The sequence below is a fragment of the Apium graveolens genome, unplaced genomic scaffold, assembly GCF_009905375.1.
Source record: "Apium graveolens cultivar Ventura unplaced genomic scaffold, ASM990537v1 ctg3269, whole genome shotgun sequence".
NCBI classification, from domain to species: domain Eukaryota; kingdom Viridiplantae; phylum Streptophyta; class Magnoliopsida; order Apiales; family Apiaceae; genus Apium; species Apium graveolens.
This window is the reverse complement of record NW_027418015.1, coordinates 99,986-123,996: the sequence shown is the minus strand read 5'-3', so window position 1 is coordinate 123,996 and position 24,011 is coordinate 99,986. Positions and strand designations below refer to the sequence as shown.

The 24,011-nt window shown below is 35.7% G+C and overlaps 1 non-coding gene across 1 annotated transcript; it reads left to right on the top strand.

Moving 5' to 3' along the window:
* The first annotated feature begins 226 nt into the window (after nucleotides 1-226).
* On the top strand, nucleotides 227-333 carry LOC141701046 (small nucleolar RNA R71). Its single transcript, XR_012566637.1, has one exon. It is a non-coding gene; the product is annotated as a small nucleolar RNA R71 (small nucleolar RNA).
* Nucleotides 334-24,011: the final 23,678 nt, after the last annotated feature.

The following is a 24,011-nucleotide window of genomic DNA, read 5'->3' as shown; positions in this document are numbered from 1 at the left end:
GGAAGCTATAGCCGTAGCAGTATCCACCTCCAGAATTCCTGCTACCTTGCCTTGAGGTAGTCTCTGAGTTGGGTTCTGATATTCATTAGCAGCCATCAATTCAATTAGCTCATAAGCTTCATCATAGCTCTTAACCTATAATGCTCCACCTAATGCTGCATCGAGCATGGGTCCGGACTGTGCTCCCAACCCATTATACAAGAAATAGATGATCATCCAGTTAGGCATGCCATGATGAGGACACTTTCTAAGCATCTCCTTGTAGCGCTCCCAAGCTTCACATAAAGATTCTCCTGATTGCTGCGCAAATTGAGTAAGAGTGTTCCTGATTACAGCTCTCTTCGCCATATGGGAGAATTTAGTAAGAAACTTCTGAGCAAGATCCTCCCAAGTAGTGATAGATACTGGTGGTAAAGAATACAACCAACACTTAGCTTTATCCTGCAGTGAGAATGGGAAAAGCCTCAGCTTCACAACTTCTTCAAAAACATTGTTGAACTTGAACGTGTCGCAGATTTTGATGAATATCTAATGTGCATGTTGGGATCTTCTGTTGGAGAACCCCCAAACTGGACTGAATTCTACACCATCTGAATCGTGCTAGACTTGATTTCAAAAGTATTAGCCGCAATGGCTGGTCTGACAATGCTAGACTGAATGTCATTGATCTTCGGTTGAGAATAATCCATCAAAGCCTTCAGATTCGCTGCTAGTTCTTGAAGGGTTTTTAGCACATAAACGCAACGAAAACGTAAATTTAAATCTTAAAAAAAAACAAAACCCTCCGCAGGATCCGTGCGAAAAATAATATTTAATTCGTAGTTCAGTATGTTTACCTTAAGAAGTTTTACGTTAATGGAAATATGGAGGTCTTTAATAGCGATCCAAGAACAATGAACGGAAATCCCTAGCAGCTGCTCCTCAAGTGTGAAGCACTCCACCGGTATCTACCAAGAGTACAATGTGATGGAGGAGGAAGAGGTTGAGAGAATTAGTTGTCTCCCTCTTGTTCTACTTTAGAATTAGGGTTAATTATTCGGGTTGAGGCAAATAGGGTTTATAATAGTATATTATTATTAACCCTTTAATTGATTATTCTTATTAACCAACTAACTAATAATTAAAACACCTTTTAATCATTAATCCCTTTTCTAAACACTTTAGAAAAATAATTTTCTCACTTGATTTAATTTCCAAAATTAAATTCTTAATTAATAATATTAAGAATTAATTAAATCTCATTTAATCAATTATTAAATCTGCTAATTAATTATTTATTTCACAAATAAATAATTACCAGCCATTATTAATTAATTCCTCTACCAATTAAATCATTCTCTTTTATGGTGTGACCCTGTAGGTTCAATATTAAGCCAGTAGTAGAAATAAATAATAATAAAATATTTTATCATTATTTATATAAATTCTCTAATTCATTAAATATGTTACTTAATAAATTAATCATATTTATTCTACATCATGAGGGATACCTTCTGAGCATATCGCGACTTATCCGGATAATACGAATTCACTGCTTAGAATACAAGAACATATCGGTGAGTAGTTACCGTACAATCAATTCCTTCTGGCCCTGCAATGTCACGATTAAATCAAGGCATGGAACTTGTGTCAAGCCTATCTTATTTATCATTTGCTTTCCCATTCACTATGCTTCGTTCTATTTAATGTAAATTAGAAACTCCTTTCTAATTTCATTCACTTGGCCAGAGATTCCTTAACAAGTATAAGTTGACCAACATTGAACATTCTCTTCCTTCACTGGAAGGGGTAGATTATTTATTGATCATACACTATCTTCGTGTACAAATTCCTATACCCAGTAGAGCCCTTATAATTGTCCCTGGAGACTAAGAACTAAACCAAAGCATAGTTCAGTGTACACAAGATGACTATGATGACCTCAAGTCTAAGGATACTTGTACAACTATCACTATGTGAACAACTGCTGACACGTGAGTGAACTCCATCAGTTGTTCAGCTGTATGAGTCATGTTCAGTGAACTTATACTATAATAAGCACATACATACTAGCTATAGTGTCACCACACAAATGTCTATGAGAAGAGACATCCTTCATAATGAAACAAGCATAGTATGTACCGATCTTTGCGGATTACTAATTACCAGTTAGTAATCCTACGACCAGGAAATATTTAAGTTTGGAGTTATCTTTTAGGTCTCATTAATACGATCTCATCATAATCCATAAAAAGCTTTACTCTAAACTATGGTATATCTTATTTAAACACTTAAATAGATAAAGCCCGCAATAAAACCAAAAAAATCTTTTATTAATATCAATGAAATCAAAACAGATTACATAAAAGTTATTCCTAAATCATCATACATGATTGGACTTAGGACACATCTCTTTCAATCTTCCACTTGTACTAAAGCCAATCACTCTGGTATCTAATACCCATCTTGTTTTTATGACGATCAAAGTGACTTTAAGCAAGTGGCTTTGTGAGTGGGTCTGCTACGTTGTTATGTGTGTCAACTCTCTTGACGTCCTCTTTCAATACAATACAAGAAATGTTACCGCGCTCCCACTAACCTTTTTGTAGACACATGGTTCATCTATGTTTTTGATAAAACCAAACTCTTTGATTATCTCATCAAAACGGATGTTCCATCTACGAGAAGCTTGTTTTAAACCATATATGGTTCGCAGCAGGTTACACACTAGGTGTTCATTTCCCTTGGAAAGAAAACCCTCTGGCTGTGTCATATACACTCCCTCTTCAAGTTTCCCTTTGAGGAAGGCCGTTTTCACGTCCATTTTCCAGATCTCATAGTTGTAGTAAGCAGCAATCGCAAGCAAAATCCGAATTTATTTTAACAGGGTTGCAGGCAAAAAAGTTTCATCAAAGTCAATCCCTTGCCTTTGTCTGAATCCTTTTGCCACGAGCCTGGCCTTATAGGTCTCCACCTGCCCATCTACTTCAATCTTTCTTTTGTATACCCACTTATACCCAATAGGCTTAACACCTTCTGGCGCCTCAACCAGAGTCCATACTTGGTTGGTATACATAGATTCCATTTCGGATTTCATGGCACTATGCCATTTCTCTGAGTCAACACTACTCATAGCCTCATTATAGGTCACAGGGTCGTCATCATCAATGATTGACAACTCATTGTCATTCTCAATGACAAGGCCATAATACCTCTCAGGTTGGCGAGACAGTCTCCCTGACCTACGAATGGGCTGTTCCACAGAAGGTTATTCAGTCTGAACCGGTGTTTCCACTTGATCCGTAGTAGTTTGTGCTTCTTAAACTTCATCAAGTTCAATTTTGCTCCCACTGTTTCCTTCAAGGATAAACTGCTTTTCCAAGAAGGTAGCATGTCTGGAGACAAACACCCGATGATCGGTGTAAAAGTAATACCCTAAAGTCTCTCTAGGATATCCCACAAAATTACATTTTACAGATCGAGATTCCAGCTTATCTGGGTCAACTTTCTTGACATAAGATGGACATCCCCAAATCTTAACGTGTTTAAGACTCGGTTTCCTTTCTTTTCATATTTCATATGGAGTTTGAGGAACAGATTTGGAAGGCACCTTATTCAGTAAATATGCTGAGGTTTCCAATGCATAACCCCACAGGAATACTGGAAGATTCGCATAGCTCATCATGGACCGAACCATGTCTAACAAAGTTCGATTTCTCCTTTCAGATACCCCATTCAACTGTGGAGTATATGGAGGAGTCGACTGGGAGACTATACCATTTTCTTTGAGATAAGCTAGAAACTCTCCATTCAAGTATTCACCACCTCGATCTGATCGAAGAGTTATAATACTATGTTTGGTTTATTTCTCCACTTCATACTTATATTCTTTGAACTTTTCAAAGGCTTCAGACTTGTGTTTCATCAAATACACATATCTGAATCTAGATCGATCTTGTAATAACCCCAATTTTTGGGAAATTTTTGAAACCCTTATGAATAGTGTTTTTGCTGAATGAGAAAACTTTTCATGCCACACTATGTAGGGGTTCTGATATGGATATTCTGAGATTTTATTAGTACTTTATATGTGATATAAGTGTATGTAAAGATCGTCAGAATCCAAATCCGAACACTTTGATTTTTCCCGGAAATACACTAGATACGGAAAGATTTGAGAAAAAGGTAACAGGATAAAAATGATTTAAATTAAAGGATTATAGGAGAGGATCATAAAAGGAATATAATATATTGAGAAAGGTTAAGGGAACCTAAGTAATAAGATCCCGGGTATGATCCCTCAAACAATAAACGAAAACGAAAGTTAAGCGAACCGTATAACAGATCAGCGGTCATTAGGCAAATGATTAGGAAGTTAATCAAGGGGATTAGTGGGGATGATGTCATCCAACCAATAGAAAGAGGACAAGGAGGGGAGGATGACATCATGAGGATGACACAAGCATGACATGGGAATGAAGGAGATGTGGTGGCTTTTTAACCACACAAAATCAAGGGCAACTAGGTAATTTACTAAAACAAACACAAAAATCAAACCAACCAAGCCAAGCAAATCATTTTTCATCAAAATCAAAAAGAAACCAAGGCATTGTTCTTCATGCTCTCGGACAAAACAGAACCAGAACACTAAAACTGCTGTATCTCCTTCATTTCTCACTCAAATATTGTGTTCTATAGCTCATTGGAAAGGTATTGAGATGGCCTACAACTCTTGTTCACAAGTCCTTGTCCGAATAATCATGGTAAGACCCTCATTTTTACAGTTCTTTAAATTGGACTTTTAGAAACTTCAAAGCCTAACTTTGTGTTCTTGATTTCTTTGGAAAGATCAAACTTGTAGGAGGCTCCCTAAGGCTTCCTAGCAACTTAACACCTCCCAAGGAAGGTATAAACTTCAAACCCTAGCCTTTACTTTATTTGTTAGTAAGTTTAATGGTTAGTGTTGTGAAATGAGAAGCATGGATTGTGATTATTAGTAGTTTGGTTTGATTTGGAAGTGTTTTGGTAATTGAAGCTTGATTATAGTTCATAGGTCTTGATTGTGGTTGTTTGAGTTGAAAACCTTGGAGATTATGGACTGATGTGGTATGGTTTAGGTGAAGTTTTGTTGTATTGATGGTTATGAGTTGGTTGGTGGTTAATTGGAGTAGTTTAAACATTGGTAATCGCGTAAACATAGCCGTCGTAACGTCCGATTTTCTTTGGACTGTTTTTGTGCATAACATTAGGACCCGAGAACCCCCTGCTAGATTATGACCACTGCCATGTTTAGATAGCTCATGTTACGAGCTTCGTTTTGATATGTAGTTCGTTCGATTCCGATGCACGGTTTAGGAGAAACGACCGTTTCAAGTAACGGCGTTTCGCGAACGAAACTTTTCCCCTCGCCTTACTTTGAAACATAGGTTAAAGACCAAAAAGGGTTAATTAATGTATGAAACATTTATGGTAAGTGTGTTAGGCAGTTGGTAAGACACTCGCGAAGGAATCGCCTTAAAACTCGTAAAGGTTAAATTATTAAAAATGGTGGAGCCGAGGGTACTCGAGTGACTTAAGAGAATCAGTAAGCGCAAAACAAGCGTTAGAGTCTAAGTTAGTTAAAGTATAGATTTACAAGTGACTTTGGTTTAATTCCAACTTACTTGTTGTTTATAGGTTACCAGACTCGTCCCGAGCCATTCGTAACCCCCAGTCGCTCAGGCAAGTTTTCTACCCGTTATACTGTTGTGGTGATGTATATGTGTATATGCATGATCTTGCGATAAATGCATATTTGTTATTAGCAAATTCTTGCGATATATTGTAGCATGTGATATGGTATATATGCATGCCTGATTTATATTCTTGGTTTATATATCTGTTGGTTCAAATGCTTATAGTTGCATAATACCTATGCTAGAGATAAGCGGTATTTGAGTTTACCCTTAGTATAAGGGATAAAAGGTGAACATATTCTAAACCGGGAGGCGAGGCTCCCGAGTATAATATATATTTATATATATATTGATATAGTTTTTAAAACTATTAATCGAATAAGGTTTATTCGATAACTTTATTTTATTTAATGAATATTATTACGAATATTCATTCGAGGACTTATGACTCCTTTTATTTTATTATTTGAATATTATTCGAATATTCATTCGAGGAATTATGACTCCTTTTATTTTATTATTTGAATATTATTTGAATATTCATTCGAGGGCTTATGACTCTTTTATATTATTTATTGAATATTATTTGAATATTCATTCGAGGGCTTATGACTCAGTTTATATTATTTAATGAATATTATTTGAATATTCATTTGAGGATCTATGACTCCGATTATTTGCTGAGATATATTCTGTATTTTATTAAAGAATAATGTTTCGATAATCAAACTTATTTTCAATTATTCAAATAAAGATAGTACTTTCATATAAGTATATCTTTGGTTATTTAATACTCATTTCAAGTATAAGTCTTACAACTTCTACTTCAATTATTTGTATAAAGATTATTCTTTATGGGAATATTATTTAAATAATAATATTCAGACATTTTCTAAATATATTGGGACTGATTTACTTCATTAAATCAGCATTACTCCAAACACTCTTTAAAGTGTTTTCGAGTCTTCAAAATGATTTTTAAAAGTTAGAGCGGATCCCAAAACTCATTTTTATATTTAAGATCTTCCTTTTAAAGAGGATTTAAATACTCGTTCAAAACCTGAGGGATCCGGCTCTATGGTGTATTTTATATTCGCAACAAGGTTGCTGTTTTGATAAATGAATTGATTACTTGCCCAATGTTCGGGAAGTAAGCCCATCTAATTGAGTCGGCATAAGCGACAGGCCGGGGTACGGTCTATCAAAGTGTAAGTGGCTGGGTGGCAGTCCATCAATGCGTGAGTGGCCGGGTAACGGTCTAGCGCGAGGTCCTAATGCGGCCAGGGTGATGACCGGTGAGGAATTCATCCATCTACAGTAGAAAAGGTTACTTATTGGTATCTTTGCCTGATCAGCAAGATATCTGGTTTATGCCAAAATTCTTTTCCTTTCCAAAATTCATTGGATATTATAACTCTGTTCACACTTTTCATGACAGAGATTTTCAGGAAATGTATGAGATATATATATATATATATAGATATATATATCAGGACTTAATGAAGTATCTCGTAACTTCATTATTTATAATGATATTTCAAAGATTGAATCTATTCAAGTCTTATCTTGTAGTCTCATCTGGGTGATGAACTTTGAAACTGATTATAACTTGAACGATGGTAGTTCAAGTAGTATGTGGATATAAAGTATATTGGAGTATCTTGTAACTTTATTTTTTTTTAAACTTATATCTAGTAAATGATTATCTTATGCATGACAAAGATTTTCAGAAAAACGTTGAGACAAGGTTAGATATATGAGATCACCTTGCAACAGTATTTTTATACAGTTATACACTGGAACTCTGTGTGTATTATGCATGGAAGAGGACTTCCAATATTTTGAAAAGTATATATATATATACTGAATATTTTGCGACTTCATCGCATTAAGATATCAAACTTGGTTCATTTCTTTTGACAAAGACTTTCATGAGTACTATGAGAAGGCTCATATACTATTAATCATTATACATATTATTTTGGTGGGCTTGCTGCTCACCCTTGCTTTCTTCTTTCATCACACAACAACAGATAGAAAAGATGAACAGAACCAAGCTCCCGATTCGCAAGCGATTAGGAGACGTTCCGCAGTTTTCTAGAAGCATTGATGCCGCCGTAGCTGAGGTAGGAACTACCAATAGGCTAGGCTTTCAACTTTTGATGTACCAGATTTATTTATATTTATGAATTGTAATAATGGCAAAGAAATGTAAATTTATTCAGAAAACCTTTTAAGGTGTATTGGCAGATAATTGTGGAATAAAATGACTTGTGGTTATTTTTGGATGTTCATCTCTGAGACTATAACGTGTGGTGTGTGTGTTTATTGTGGGGTCACAGTACAGAGTAGTTGAGTAATTATTAAGATTGGGTGTTATTAAGGGAAATGGAACTCGTAACGACCCGGATCCCCGACCCCGAATCTGGGGGTGTTACAGAAATGGTATCAGAGCTAAGCGTTATAAACCTCAGAGATGATGGGACGTTAAGATAATAAGTTCACTAAGATAATAAGAACTCTTGCCAAGTTCATAGTCGGACTACCTAACGTAGTACTGACAGTTAAAACCCTTATGGGAACCCTTATAAATGTAGCGATAGAAGCGTAGTTCGTTATCGTATATGGTAGCGGGACTCCGAACCCTGAAGTTGAGGAATATCAACGCGATGATGTTTTATTACTAATTGGAGATCAGATTGTGGATCCAATAGAGCGTCCTAACGCAGGACCGGATGATGTTGATATTGAGGATGTAGCGGTTGAGGATGTTGTCCTAGAAGGGATAGTTGCTGAGGAGGATCCCATGGAGGATTCTGACGAGATTGGATAAAGGACCACTGATGAATTGATGACCCTGGTTGGGTCGACTACCAGAGGTAGGATTGGCCGGTCACTACCAGAGGTTCGTTCAAGTTTGTAAAGATAGTAGCCCCTTTAACGTGACTTACTCATAAGACTGAGAAGTTCGAATAGATAGAGAAATGCGAGAACAGCTTTTAAGAACTGAAGCAAAGGTTGGTGACGGCCCCTATGTTGGCGTTGCCGGATGGAAAAAGGAGATTTTGTGATTTGTAAGTGACGCTTCGCATAAGGAATTAGGGTGCTTCTTAGCACAGCAAGATAATCGCGTCTGCGTCAAGACAATTAAGGTAATATGAAATTCGATATCCCCGCCCATGAGCTTAGGCTCGTGGCAATAGTTTTACCCTAAAGATTGGAGGCACTACTTGTATGGAGAGAAGTGCGAGAATTACCTAAGCCATAAGTGCTCTAGTACATTCTTACGTAGAAAGAGCTCAACATACGCCAGAGGAGGCGGTTAGAGCTAATCAAGAATTATGATTGGGAGATTCTTTATCATTCGGGGAAAGCCAATGTGGTGGCTGATGCCATTAGTAAAAAGGAGAGACTCAAGATGATAATGTCTTTGGGAGAGTTGATAAGAGATTTTGAGAAAATGGAAATAGTAGTGAAGGTAACCGGAGCCGGTACCGAAAAGCTGTTTGAGATTGCAATAGAGACCGAATTATTGGAAAAGAGCATATTGTGCCAGAAAAAGGTGATGAATGAAGGCAGAGAGCCAACAAATAAATATGAGATTAATACTGAGAAAGATGATAAGGGAATAATGAGGTATTCCTATAGAATTTGGGTTCCGAAAGTTCAAGAGCTTAAGGATGAGAACTTAGATGAGAGCCATAGTTTGAGGAATAGGATTTAGGGCAAACCCAGAGTGTGATAGTCAGGGAGGTCGCCATCAAGAAAGAAAGAACCCATAACATAATAGAGTGGAAAACAAGGTTTTTAATGTATAAGATAACCCTGATTATGGGAGAAGGTTGAAACATTTCATACTAAGGAAACAGAAAGTCGAGTAAGGAAAGGAGACCCGAGACGGTACTCCTATACGGCAATTTATGGACCTGTCTAGACAGAACTTAGACTATTATCCCCAACCACCACCCTGAGGGGACAATGCGGTAGGAAATTCTTTCATGACCTTTAAATCGTTAAGCTCTCAGAGTTCCAAGGAACAGGTTGACCTAGTCGAGGCAAGAGCCTGGCTAAAGGAAATACAGGAATCATTTGAGATTCTAAATGATTGACGAATCACGAAAGACTGTTTTTATCACTCACCCTCCTAAGAGAGAGACCACCTGCTGGTGAAAGGCCAAGGAAGGCACGGAGCAAGAGATTATAATAAACTGATTTAAGTCCAGTCAATTGTTTTCGGGAAAGTAATTCCCAAAGATAAGGAGATAGTGTAAAAGCTTTAGAGTCAGAACAAAGGCAGACGAGTATGATAAATTATGAATCTAAGTTGTAAAAGTTGTCAAGATTCGTTCTGAGGACACGAATCCAGAATGACGGGATGTTTGAAATCAATGCTTATGTTGTGTTAGTTCATGAAATAATGATAAGGAAGTTGGGTATGAGGAAACCCTAAAGACTCGTAGTAATAGAAATAGAAAAGTAAGTAATCGTCAGAATGAGGGTGATTCACCATGAGTTAAAATTGATGGTTGAGGGCATAAGAGATACATATATATTATCCCCTGTAAGTTGGGAGGATTCGAAGAAACCTTGAGATAGTTCGAAGGATAAATAATGAGACGCGGATAGACTGAGGAGACAAGAAAGTAAGAAATTAAGAAAATTGGATGAAGGAAGTGACCTTCAAGAATGTGAAGTGTAAGACCGGTGGCTTGATACCCAGGAAGGGAGACGCCAGGTATGAAAGATATCCCAATATTGAGATGACTGTTGAGATAAACAACAAAAGTAAATAAGGATTTATTAAGAAGAAGTTCACGTTGAACACGACCAATATCTTCCAGATCATCCATGTGATCATTACCAAATCAGGAAAGAAAAGCGGATAACCATTTTTATCTTTTGGAGGCCATGTGGATTGACCTTAACTTGAATAAGGATGCTATTGTGAAATTCGGTATAGACTATCGAGGTGGAAATGATTGAATAAGATACCCTTATCAGGGATATATGACTTTATTTATCCATGGAAGGATGCTTGTACCTTTTTAAATGTGGAATTAAGGATAGAACATTGGTAACTTAAAACGAATCCTAGGGGAATGCATAAAGGTTGGCATTTCACCCTTAATAGGGATAGTATGAGTTTTGACAGTATGAATTGGAAAGGATTAAGGTAATAATAACCTTTAAGGATCAGTGGAGAAATTTTTCAGAAGTATATAGACAATGGTTCTAGTATCAGTAAATGGTATTTTGATATGCCCTGTATATAGGGAATACAGGAGGAACGATTGAAGGATAACCTTAGAGGTTTTACAAGGAGAAAGGAAATATTCAAAATTCTCAAGAATAAAAATGTTGATAAAGAAAATATGACATAATTATAATGATGCCAAGTGGGGCACGTGTTAAACCACGAGAAAGTATGGATCGAACCAGTAAAGGTCGAAATTATTCAGGGCAATTAAGACTTAAGATAAAAGATGTTCTAAGTATGATTGAGAGTCAGTCGTGACAGTGATTAACCTCTAAAGACTGAGGCAATAACTTATGGAAAAATGATGATATTTTTTTTTACTCATCAGATTTTAAGGAATACATCTTCACAAAAGCAGTGATTGAAATAAGGTAGAAAATTTATTTGGAGGTGGTTAAAATGACATTGACTGTAAGGAAATTTTACTATCAGGAAAGGCCAAAGAGGTGGCTGACACTTTAAAGGTAAGAGGATAATTATAAGCGCTTGTGCCAAAAGAATACAGTGATGATGGTTAAAGCTGTGAAGGTTGTATTATGGTTTGGAAGATTGACATTCTTTCTGATGACTGTGCAATACCTAACCGTAATAGTAGTTGGTAAAGGTTTAATTCGTGTAATCGCCATGAGCGGGCTATCTATCTTAGAAGGTCCTATCTTGAGATAAGCCAAGACCATGTTTCAAAAAGGACTAGACGAATCTTTGAGTTAAGTCTTCTATTTAAGGCATATGATTAAGATTGGTATTAACCTGCTATCGTTGCTTTGATTGAAACTCTTCTGCAATTTTATCTACTTCATGTCATGAAAATACGTCAGAGTTTGGAGTGTTCTTCATGAATTGTGATTGGTGGTTATGTTAACTCCTTAGGAGAATTAGATATGAGATGTATGGACTCCGTATGGTTAGCTATTAAGACTTCATGGAAAATGAATGACTACAGTAGGTCAGTGGTGGACCATAGTAAGGCAGCAATGATTCTGCGAGTAATGAGCTGATTACAACCGTGAGAGTTGTATTGGAATGGGTGTTGAGATTGAGTACCACTAATCGGGTCGTGGTAGTGTATAAGTTATCATTGATAGACTAATTAAGTAGAGTATCTACCTAGTGAATTATTATTCTTTCTTATCAATAGAGAGTCGTATTATTATACGAGGAAGGTTGCGGTGCAAGCATAGAATTCTAGTAACGATGAGGTCTAGAATGAGATCCCAGATTCGATTTTCGATATCGAGGGAGTTTCAAAGGTGATTGTGTATAAGCTCGAGGAAGAGCATGGGTCCATAGAATGATGGACGGAATAGAAATATTTAGGCATGGGAAATACGATGCTATAATACTTGATGCTGATATAAATACGTTTATGTTTTGTTCTCCTATGACAAACCTTTATAATTCAGAGGTAGGTTCCAAGCCAGATATTTTGTGGCAGTATATATATATTTTTTTATATATATACAATTCTCTTCAGTTCGTTCTTTTCTCTTCTTTTCATTTCATGTAATCTGAGAAGAACAACCCTTCCAGAAGGGGAGGTATTGCCGAATGACTATCTATCTGTGTGATAGAAGCCTAGTAGGATACCATCTATTGTTTAATTGCTTGTCAAGTACTAAAGGCTGGCCACCTTCTGTACTAACTATGCAATATAACAAGTGTTCATGATCATAGTGATCTCTCAACAAATTCCTTTACTTCTATTTGATTGATCAAATTTTGGAAAATAGAAACAACTGAAAAAGGAGTAATAAAGTAGTGGTAGTATGCGGAATGGAAACACATTCGTGATACTAAGGTTGTCGTGGTCATTAAAAGGTTATAGAACGCTAACGAGCAAAAGTATAACTAGTATAATATTAGGAACGGAAGGTTGTAGCGATTACGAACTAGAAAAGAATGGGTATTGAGAAGCAAAAGCTCTAATGCTAAACGCTATAATGAGAGTCTGTGCAATAGACTTGAAAGAATTTGGAATGATCACTTAATGCGGATTGAGTTATCTTACGACAATAGATCATATGTCAGTATTGAGGTATCGTCTTATGAGATCCTTGAGGGAAGACAATGTCGATCTCCCTTATGTTAGGATGAAGTTATAGAGCGCAAGATGCTCGGACCCGCAGTAGTCCAAAGGACCAAGGATATGATAGATCTAATCAGAGGACGGCTGGTAGTAGCCCAAGATGGACATGATAAGTATGTTGATTTGACACGAAAGGAAAAAGAGTATGAAATAGGGGACATAGTGTTGTTATAGGTATTTCCTTGGAAAGGAAGGATGAGGTTCGGAAAGAAATGAAAGCTAAGTCCACGAATTGTTGGACCCTTGGATATATTAAGACGTATTGGGAGGATAGCATAGGAGCTAGCCCTAACCCCGAACATGTAGCAGGTCGTAACGTGTCTCACGTATCAGTGTTAAGGAAGTGTAATTCAGATGCCAGATAAATAGGGGCATATGAGCGCATAGATATGCAACCCGACGTAACCTATATGGAGCAACCAGGAAGGGTTGTAGAGTGAAAAGGGAACAAGTGCTTAGGAAAAGGGTTATCAAACTATTCAGAGTTTGATGGTAGAACCACAATGTGGGAAAATTTACTCGAGAGTTAGAAAGTGCAATGCTAAGAGAGTATCCCTATTCACTTTCTATCTGATTCCGGGACGGAATCCTTTTAAGGAGGGGAGACTGTAATAACCCCAATTTTTGGGAAATTTTTGAAACCCTTATGAATAGTGTTTTTGCTGAATGAGAAAACTTTTCATGCCACACTATGTAGGGGTTCTGATATGGATATTCTGAGATTTTATTAGTACTTTATATGGAATATAAGTGTATGTAAAGATCGTCAGAATCCAAATCCGAACACTTTGATTTTTCCCGGAAATACACTAGATACGGAAAGATTTGAGAAAAAGGTAACAGGATAAAAAGGATTTAAATTAAAGGATTATAGGAGAGGATCATAAAAGGAATATAATATATTGAGAAAGGTTAAGGGAACCTAAGTAATAAGATCCCGGGTATGATCCCTCAAACAATAAACGAAAACGAAAGTTAAGCGAACCGTATAACAGATCATCGGTCATTAGGCAAACGATTAGGAAGTTAATCAAGGGGATTAGTGGGGATGATGTCATCCAACCAATAGAAAGAGGACAAGGAGGGGAGGATGACATTTTGAGGATGACACAAGCATGACATGGGAAGGAAGGAGATGTGGTGGCTTTTTAACCACACAAAATCAAGGGCAACTAGGTAATTTACTAAAACAAACACAAAAATCAAACCAACCAAGCCAAGCAAATCATTTTTCATCGAAATCAAAAAGAAACCAAGGCATTGTTCTTCATGCTCTCGGACAAAACAGAACCAGAACACTAAAACTGCTGTATCTCCTTCATTTCTCACTCAAATATTGTGTTCTATAGCTCATTGGAAAGGTATTGAGATGGCCTACAACTCTTGTTCACAAGTCCTCGTCCAAATAATCATGGTAAGACCCTCATTTTTACAGTTCTTTAAATCAGACTTTTAGAAACTTCAAAGCCTAACTTTGTGTTCTTGATTTCTTTGGAAAGATCAAACTTGTAGGAGGCTCCCTAAGGCTTCCTAGCAACTTAACACCTCCCAAGGAAGGTATAAACTTCAAACCCTAGCCTTTACTTTATTTGTTAGTAAGTTTAATGGTTGGTGTTGTGAAATGAGAAGCATGGATTGTGATTATTAGTAGTTTGGTTTGATTTGGAAGTGTTTTGGTAATTGAAGCTTGATTATAGTTCATAGGTCTTGATTGTGGTTGTTTGAGTTGAAAACCTTGGAGATTATGGACTGATGTGGTATGGTTTAGGTGAAGTTTTGTTGTATTGATGGTTATGAGTTGGTTGGTGGTTAATTGGAGTAGTTTAAACATTGGTAATCGCGTAAACATAGCCGTCGTAACGTCCGATTTTCTTTGGACTGTTTTTGTGCATAACATTAGGACCCGAGAACCCCCTGCTAGATTATGACCACTGCCATGTTTAGATAGCTCATGTTACGAGCTTCGTTTTGATATGTAGTTCGTTCGATTCCGATGCACGGTTTAGGAGAAACGACCGTTTCAAGTAACGGCGTTTCGCGAACGAAACTTTTCCCCTCGCCTTACTTTGAAACATAGGTTAAAGACCAAAAAGGGTTAATTAATGTATGAAACATTTATGGTAAGTGTGTTAGGCAGTTGGTAAGACACTCGCGAAGGAATCGCCTTAAAACTCGTAAAGGTTAAATTATTAAAAATGGTGGAGCCGAGGGTACTCGAGTGACTTAAGAGAATCAGTAAGCGCAAAACAAGCGTTAGAGTCTAAGTTAGTTAAAGTATAGATTTACAAGTGACTTTGGTTTAATTCCAACTTACTTGTTGTTTATAGGTTACCAGACTCGTCCCGAGCCATTCGTAACCCCCAGTCGCTCAGGCAAGTTTTCTACCCGTTATACTGTTGTGGTGATGTATATGTGTATATGCATGATCTTGCGATAAATGCATATTTATTATTAGCAAATTCTTGCGATATATTGTAGCATGTGATATGGTATATATGCATGCCTGATTTATATTCTTGGTTTATATATCTGTTGGTTCAAATGCTTATAGTTGCATATTACCTATGCTAGAGATAAACGGTATTTGAGTTTACCCTTAGTATAGGGGATAAAAGGTGAACATATTTCTAAACCGGGAGGCGAGGCTCCCGAGTATAATATATATTTATATATATATATTGATATAGTTTTTAAAACTATTAATCGAATAAGGTTTATTCGATAACTTTATTTTATTTAATGAATATTATTACGAATATTCATTCGAGGACTTATGACTCCTTTTATTTTATTATTTGAATATTATTCGAATATTCATTCGAGGACTTATGACTCCTTTTATTTTATTATTTGAATATTATTTGAATATTCATTCGAGGGCTTATGACTCTTTTATATTATTTGAATATTCATTCGAGGGCTTATGACTCAGTTTATATTATTTAATGAATATTATTTGAATATTCATTTGAGGATCTATGACTCCGATTATTTGCTGAGATATATTCTGTATTTTATTAAAGAATAATGTTTCGATAATCAAACTTATTTTCGATTATTCAAATAAAGATAGTACTTTCATATAAGTATATCTTTGGTTATTTAATACTCATTTCAAGTATAAGTCTTACAACTTCTACTTCAATTATTTGTATAGAGATTATTCTTTATGGGAATATTATTTAAATAATAATATTCAGACATTTTCTAAATATATTGGGACTGATTTACTTCATTAAATCAGCATTACTCCAAACACTCTTTAAAGTGTTTTCGAGTCTTCAAAATGATTTTTAAAAGTTAGAGCGGATCCCAAAACTCATTTTTATATTTAAGATCTTCCTTTTAAAGGGGATTTAAATACTCGTTCAAAACCTGAGGGATCCGGCTCTATGGTGTATTTTATATTCGCAACAAGGTTGCTGTTTTGATAAATGAATTGATTACTTGCCCAATGTTCGGGAAGTAAGCCCATCTAATTGAGTCGGCATAAGCGACAGGCCGGGGTACGGTCTATCAAAGTGTAAGTGGCTGGGTGGCAGTCCATCAATGCGTGAGTGGCCGGGTAACGGTCTAGCGCGAGGTCCTAATGCGGCCAGGGTGATGACCGGTGAGGAATTCATCCATCTACAGTAGAAAAGGTTACTTATTGGTATCTTTGCCTGATCAGCAAGATATCTGGTTTATGCCAAAATTCTTTTCCTTTCCAAAATTCATTGGATATTATAACTCTGTTCATACTTTTCATGACAGAGATTTTCAGGAAATGTATGAGATATATATATATATGGATATATATATATCAGGACTTAATGAAGTATCTCGTAACTTCATTATTTATAATGATATTTCAAAGATTGAATCTATTCAAGTCTTATCTTGTAGTCTCATCTGGGTGATGAACTTTGAAACTGATTATAACTTGAACGGTGGTAGTTCAAGTAGTATGTGGATATAAAGTATATTGGAGTATCTTGTAACTTCATTTTTTTTTAAACTTATATCTAGTAAATGATTATCTTATGCATGACAAAGATTTTCAGAAAAACGTTGAGACAAGGTTAGATATATGAGATCACCTTGCAACGGTATTTTTATACAGTTATACACTGGAACTCTGTCTGTATTATGCATGGAAGAGGACTTCCAATATTTTGAAAAGTATATATATATATATATATACTGAATATTTTGCGACTTCATCGCATTAAGATATCAAACTCGGTTCATTTCTTTTGACAAAGACTTTCATGAGTACTATGAGAAGGCTCATATACTATTAATCATTATACATATTATTTTGGTGGGCTTGCTGCTCACCCTTGCTTTCTTCTTTCATCACACAACAACAGATAGAAAAGATGAACAGAACCAAGCTCCCGATTCGCAAGCGATTAGGAGACGTTCCGCAGTTTTCTAGAAGCATTGATGCCGCCGTAGCTGAGGTAGGAACTACCAATAGGCTAGGCTTTCAACTTTTGATGTACCAGATTTATTTATATTTATGAATTGTAATAATGGCAAAGAAATGTAAATTTATTCAGAAAACCTTTTAAGGTGTATTGGCAGATAATTGTGGAATAAAATGACTTGTGGTTATTTTTGGATGTTCATCTCTGAGACTATAACGTGTGGTGTGTGTGTTTATTGTGGGGTCACAGTACAGAGTAGTTGAGTAATTATTAAGATTGGATGTTATTAAGGGAAATGGAACTCGTAACGACCCGGATCCCCGACCCCGGATCTGGGGGTGTTACATGCTTCCATTACCGGGAAGTAGAAGAGTGACACCTATTTGTGATAGTTTGCTCTGTTCAAATCTGCAATGATTCTCCTTTCTTGAACCCAACAATCTAATTTGTTGGTTGGGTTCCCAAGCACAATATCCTCAGAGAGGTGGTTTGCAAGCATCATTAAAAATCTAGCATAGTAAACATTTTTACCCCTCTTATTTAGCTCCCCTAACTTAAACCCCAACTCAAATATGACAAGATCACTAAGGTTAAAAAAATTATCAGTTACTAGCATGTAAAGCATGTTGAGCATAGAGATATTAACTGAATCAAAATTGCTAATTTTACCAGAAAATGCCTTAGTAATTATATCACACAGATAGCTCCATTCCTTCCTAAGACCCAATCTCCTAATTTCACTTAATTTAGAAGTAGAGAGTGCATAGCCCATGGAATTAATCATATTAACAATATCAGTATCTGTGTGTGGTGAAGTTACAGTATTATCAGGAATTTTGAAACATGCTTTAACAATATCACTATTAACACAGAATTTCTTACCTTTAATAGTGAACGTGATAGTCTTATCAGTTGAGTTATACACTGCAGTCGTCCACATTTCTTCAACAACCTCACAGAAGATGGTGGGTGATTCCAGCATGACATAGTTGAGTTTGCAGTTCTTCACAAAATCCATCATTTTGTGGTAGTCGCCAGACTGCTGAATCCCCTATCACTAGAGCCGTGAAGTTGTTCTTCTCATAGATAAATCCAGTTTGAGACATGATCTTGACGACTGGTGCCATTGTTAGAGAGTGAAAATTGCAGAGAGAGATGATAAAGGCTTTTGAGAAAGAAAGAAGTTAGAGCAGATGATTTGAGAATGATAAAAGAAAAGCAATGAAAATGAATTATGCTTTTATACTATCTCAAAAATAAGTGTAAAAAATAATAAAGTAAAATAAAGTAACCAATATGAATTGCCCAAAATAGCCGTTTAAAAAATAAACTGTAAAAATTCCATCAATTATCCATCGTGTTATGCTTATAAACTGTAAGTATACTTGTAATAACCCCAATTTTTGGAATTTTTGAAATATTGATGAATAGTAACTTTTTGCTGATGATGCTGATTAAGGAAAATTATCAGACCACGCTATATAGGAGTACTGTTATGGAAATATTAAGATCGTATTAGTATTCCATAAAGTAAATGAGTGTATGTAAAGATCGTCAGAATCAAAATTCGAACACTTTGATTTTTCCCGAAAATCCACCAGATACCGAAAGAATCGAGTATAAGGTAACATGATTAAAATAATTTAAATTCAAGAATTATAAGAGAGGATCATAAAAGAAATATAAAATATTGAGAAAGGTTTAAGGGAACCCAAGTAATAAGATCTCGGATATGATCCCTCAAATGACGAACGAAAAGGAAAGATAAGAGAACCGTATAACAGATCAACGGTCATTAGCCAAGTAATTAAGGGATTAATAAAAAAGGTAGTCGATGATGATGTCATCGCATGACACAAGCTTGCTTGCATAAGCATGACAAAAGAGTTTTGTTTGTTGGGTGATTTTGGGCCATACAAAATTAATCATGGTAAAAAGGTTAAAACAAATTTCAAGACAAAAAGAAGAATCAACCAAGCAAATAACATAAATTAAAAAGAGAAGAGTTGACCTTGCAAGAAGAAGCTCTCGGCCAAAACAAACTCAGCAACTTCAAACTGCCATATCTCCTTCAATACCCACTCAAATATTGTGTTCTATAGCTCGTTGGAAAGGTATTGAGATGGACTACAACTCTTGTTCACAAGTCTCATCCAAATAAGCATGGTAAGACCCTAATTTGTACAGTTCTTTCAATCGGACTTTTAGAAACTTCAAAGCCTAACTTTGTGTTCTTGATTTCTTTGGAAAGATCAAGCTTGTAGGAGGCTCCCTAAGGCTTCCTATCAACTTAACACCTCCCAAGGAAGGTATAAACTTCAAACCCTAGCCTTTAATTTGATTATTAGTGAGTTTGATGGTCAGTTTTCTAAATGAGAAGCATGATCTTTGATTATTAGTAGTTTGATTTGAATTTGGAGTGATTTGGTGAATGAATCTTGTAATAGTTAATAGAACTTGATTGTGGTTGGTTGAGATGAAGAATCTGGAGAATAAGGACCGGTATAGTATTATTTAGTTGAGGTTTTGATGTGTTAATAATTGTGGGTTGTTTGGTGAGGTTTTGGTGTAGTGAGAAACTTGGAAAATTCGTAAACATAGCCGTCGTAATGCCCATTTTCCTTATACTGTTGTACATGAATATCGGATCAGATAACTCACTGACCAATCTGTAACTTTGCCATGTTTAGCTAGATCGTGTTGTAAGCTTCGTTTTGGTATGTGGTTCACTTGAATCCGATTTACGGTTTAGGAGAAACGGCCGTTTTAAGTTACGGGGTTTCGCGAACGGACCTTTACCCCCTCGCTTTACTTTGAGACCTTATTTAAGGCTCTTAAAAGACTAATTGGATTACGAAATAATTATGTAAGGTGATTTAGGAAGTTGGTAGAGTATTCGTGAAAGAGTCACCTTAAAATTCGTAACAGTTAATTTTATAAAAATGGTGGAGCCGAGATTACTCGAGCGACTTATGTGAATCGTTAAGCGCAAAAGCGAACGTTAGGGTCCAATCGGTTAAAGTCTAGTTTCTTAAGCGACCGTGGTTTAATTCCGACTTATGTTGTTGTTCATAGGTTATCGGACCCACTCTAAGCTTAAGTCTACCCCGGAACGCTCAGGCAAGTTTTCTACCCGTTATACTGTTGTTGTGATGTAATTTATTGATGCATTATCTTGAGATAAGTGCATGGTTATTATTAGCATAGTCTTGCAATATATTGGAGCATGTGATATGATATTTATATGCATGTCTGTTTCGTAATCTTGATATTCTATTGTCAATTCAAATACTTATAAGTTGCATAATGCCTATGCTGGAGATAAGCAGTAGTTTCGTATACCCTTAGTATAGGGGACCCAAAGGTGAATATTTTTCTAAACCGGGAGTCGATGTTCCCGAGTATAATATATATATATATATATATAGTTTTTTATAACTATTAATTGGATAAGGTACATTTGATATTTTTGAATAATAATCAAACTATTTTCAATTATTCAAATAAAGATCGTACTTTCGTATAAGTATATCTTTTGTTATTTATTACTCATTTCAAGTATGAGTTTTAAAACTTCTACTTCAAATATTTTTATAAAGATTATTCTTATATGAATATTATTTAAATAATAATATTCAGATATTCTCTAACATATTGGGACTGATTTATTTTATTAAATCATCATTATTCTAAACATTCTTTAAAATATTTTCGAGTCTTCAAAATGATTTCAAAAGTTAGAGCGGATCCCAAAACTCGTTTTCAAATTTAAGATCTTCCTTTCGAAGGGGACTTGAGTACCAGCTCTGTGGTGTATTTTATATTCGCAACAAGATTGCTGTTTTGAAAAAAAAATTTGATTACTTGCCCAACGTTCGGGAAGTAAGTCCATCTAATTGAGTTAGCATAAGCGACAGGCCGGGGTACGGTCTATGAATGTATAAGAGCCTGGGTGACAGTCCATCCAAGCGTGAGTGGCCGGGTAATGGTCTAGCGCGAGGTCCTAATGCGGCCAGGGTGATGACCGGCGAGGAATTCATCCATCTACAGTAGAAAAGGTTACTTAATTGGTATCTTTGCCTGATCATCAAGATATCGGGTTTATGCCAAAGCTTTCTTCTTTCCAAATTTATTGGATATTAAAACTCTATTTATAATTTTCACAACAGAGGTTTTCAAGGAGTGTATGAGATATATATATAGGTGAATATATATATATCGGGACTTAATGACGTATCTCATAACTTTATTTCTTTCAAATGATATTTCAAAGATTGAATCTATTCAAGTCTTATCTTGTAGTCTCATATGTGTGATGACCTTTTGAAACTGATTATAACTTGAACGGTGGTAGTTCAAGTAGTATTTGGAAAAGATATAAGTATATTGGAGTATCTTGTAACTTCATCTTTTCAACTTATATCTAGTTAATGATTATCTTATGCATGACAAAGATTTTCAGAAAAACATTGAGACAAGGTTAGATATATGAGATCACCTTGCAATGATATTTTTATATAGTTATAAACTGGAACCCTATGTATATTATGCATGGAAGAGGATTTCCAAGATTTTGAAAAGTATATATACATATATACTGATTATTTTGCGACTTGGTCGCGTTAAGATATCAAACTTGGTTCATTTCTTCTTGACCAAGACTTTCATGAGTACTATGAGAATGCTCATATATTATAAATTATTATACATATTATTTCGGTGGGCTTGTTGCTCACCCTCGCTTTCTTCTTTCATCACACAACAACAGATAGACAAGATGAACATGACCAAACTCCCAATTCGTTGTGGCTGAGGTAGGAACTACCAATAGGCTAGGCTTTCAACTTTTGATGTACCGGACTTATGTATATTTATGAATTATAATAATGGCAAAAAATATGTAAATTTATTCAGAAACCCTTTTGAGGTGTAATGGCTTATAATTGTGGAATAAAATGACTTGTGTTATTTTTGGATATTCATCTCTGAGACTATAACTTGTGGTGTGTGTGTATATTGTGGGGTCACAGTACGCAGTAGTTGGTTGATTATTAAGATTAAGTATTATTAAGGGAAATGGAACTCGTGACAACCCGGATCCCCGACCCCGGATTTGGGGGTGTTACAATACTCGATGGATCATGTTCAGAGAATCAACGGCTAAGAATAAGACAATTCGATGGAGGAGGATAAATCAGTTATCCGTCGAGACATAAAATATTCCAGAAAAATAATTGATTTTATTAACAAATTATATACCGACGGATTATCAAACTCGATGGATAATGATCATCCGTCGAGATGTAAATTTTGACTTAGCCAAAATTTTATCCAAGACTGAAAAATTAATTAAATTTCTGGCTGCATTACAACTTGCAAATTATCTGTAAAGATTCAAGAGTTATTAAGCATACCTACCTCACTTACCAACCTTGAAAATATGGATTCATCCACTGGCTTGGTAAATATATCTGCAAGCTGCTTTTCACTTGGAAAAAAATGTAGTTCCACAGTACCATTCATTACATGTTCCCTTATGAAGTGGTACTTGATGTCTATGTGCTTTGTTCTTGAATGCTGTACAGTGATGGCAATTGCACTTGTGTTATCACAGAAAATATGAATTCTTTCCACTTGCAGACCAGTCTAGCAATTGGTTTTTCATCCACAAAATCTGTGCACAGCAACTGCCAGCAGCAATATATTCATCTTCAGCTGTAGAAGTAGAATCTGAATTTTTCTTTTTACTGAACCAGGACACTAGCTTGTTTCCCAGAAATTGACAGGTTCCTGTTGTACTTTTTCTATCAATTCTACAACCTGCATAATCTGCATCTGAATAACCAGTTAGATCAAAACCCGAATCTCTAGGGTACCAAATGCCAAGTTTTGGTGTTCCCTTGAGAAATCTAAAAATTCTTTTAATAGCTACTAAGTGAGATTCTCTGGGATCAACCTAAAATCTAACACAAAGATATGTAGCAAATATTATATCTGGCCTACTAGCTGTTAAGTACAGAAGTGAGCCAACCATGCCCCCATAACTTGAAATATCCACAGACTTTTCAGTAGTGTTTAATTCAAGCTTAGTTGCAGTGGCCATGAGAGTTTTTGCAGAAGTGCAATCTATTAGATCAAACTTCTTTAAAAGATCATAAATGTATTTAGTTTGACTAATGAATATTTCATCACTAAATTGCTTAACTTGTAAACCAAGAAAGTAAGTTAGTTCTCCCATCATGCTCATTTCATACTTACTTTGCATCAATTTGGCAAACTTTTTGCAAACTTTTTCATCTGTACAGCCAAAAATAATGTCATCCACATAAATTTGAACAAGTATGCTAGAGCCATTAACATTTCTAAAGAATAAAGTTTTATCTACAGTACCTCTAGTGAAGTGATTCTCTAAAAGAAACTTTGACAAAGTGTCATACCAGGCTCTAGGTGCTTGCTTCAGTCCATAAAGTGCTTTCAAAATATAGTAGACATATTCTGGAAAATTTGGATCTTCAAAACCAGGAGTCTGACTGACATAGACTTCCTCCTCCAAATCTCCATTCAGAAAGGCACTTTTGACATCCATTTGATAGACCTTGAAA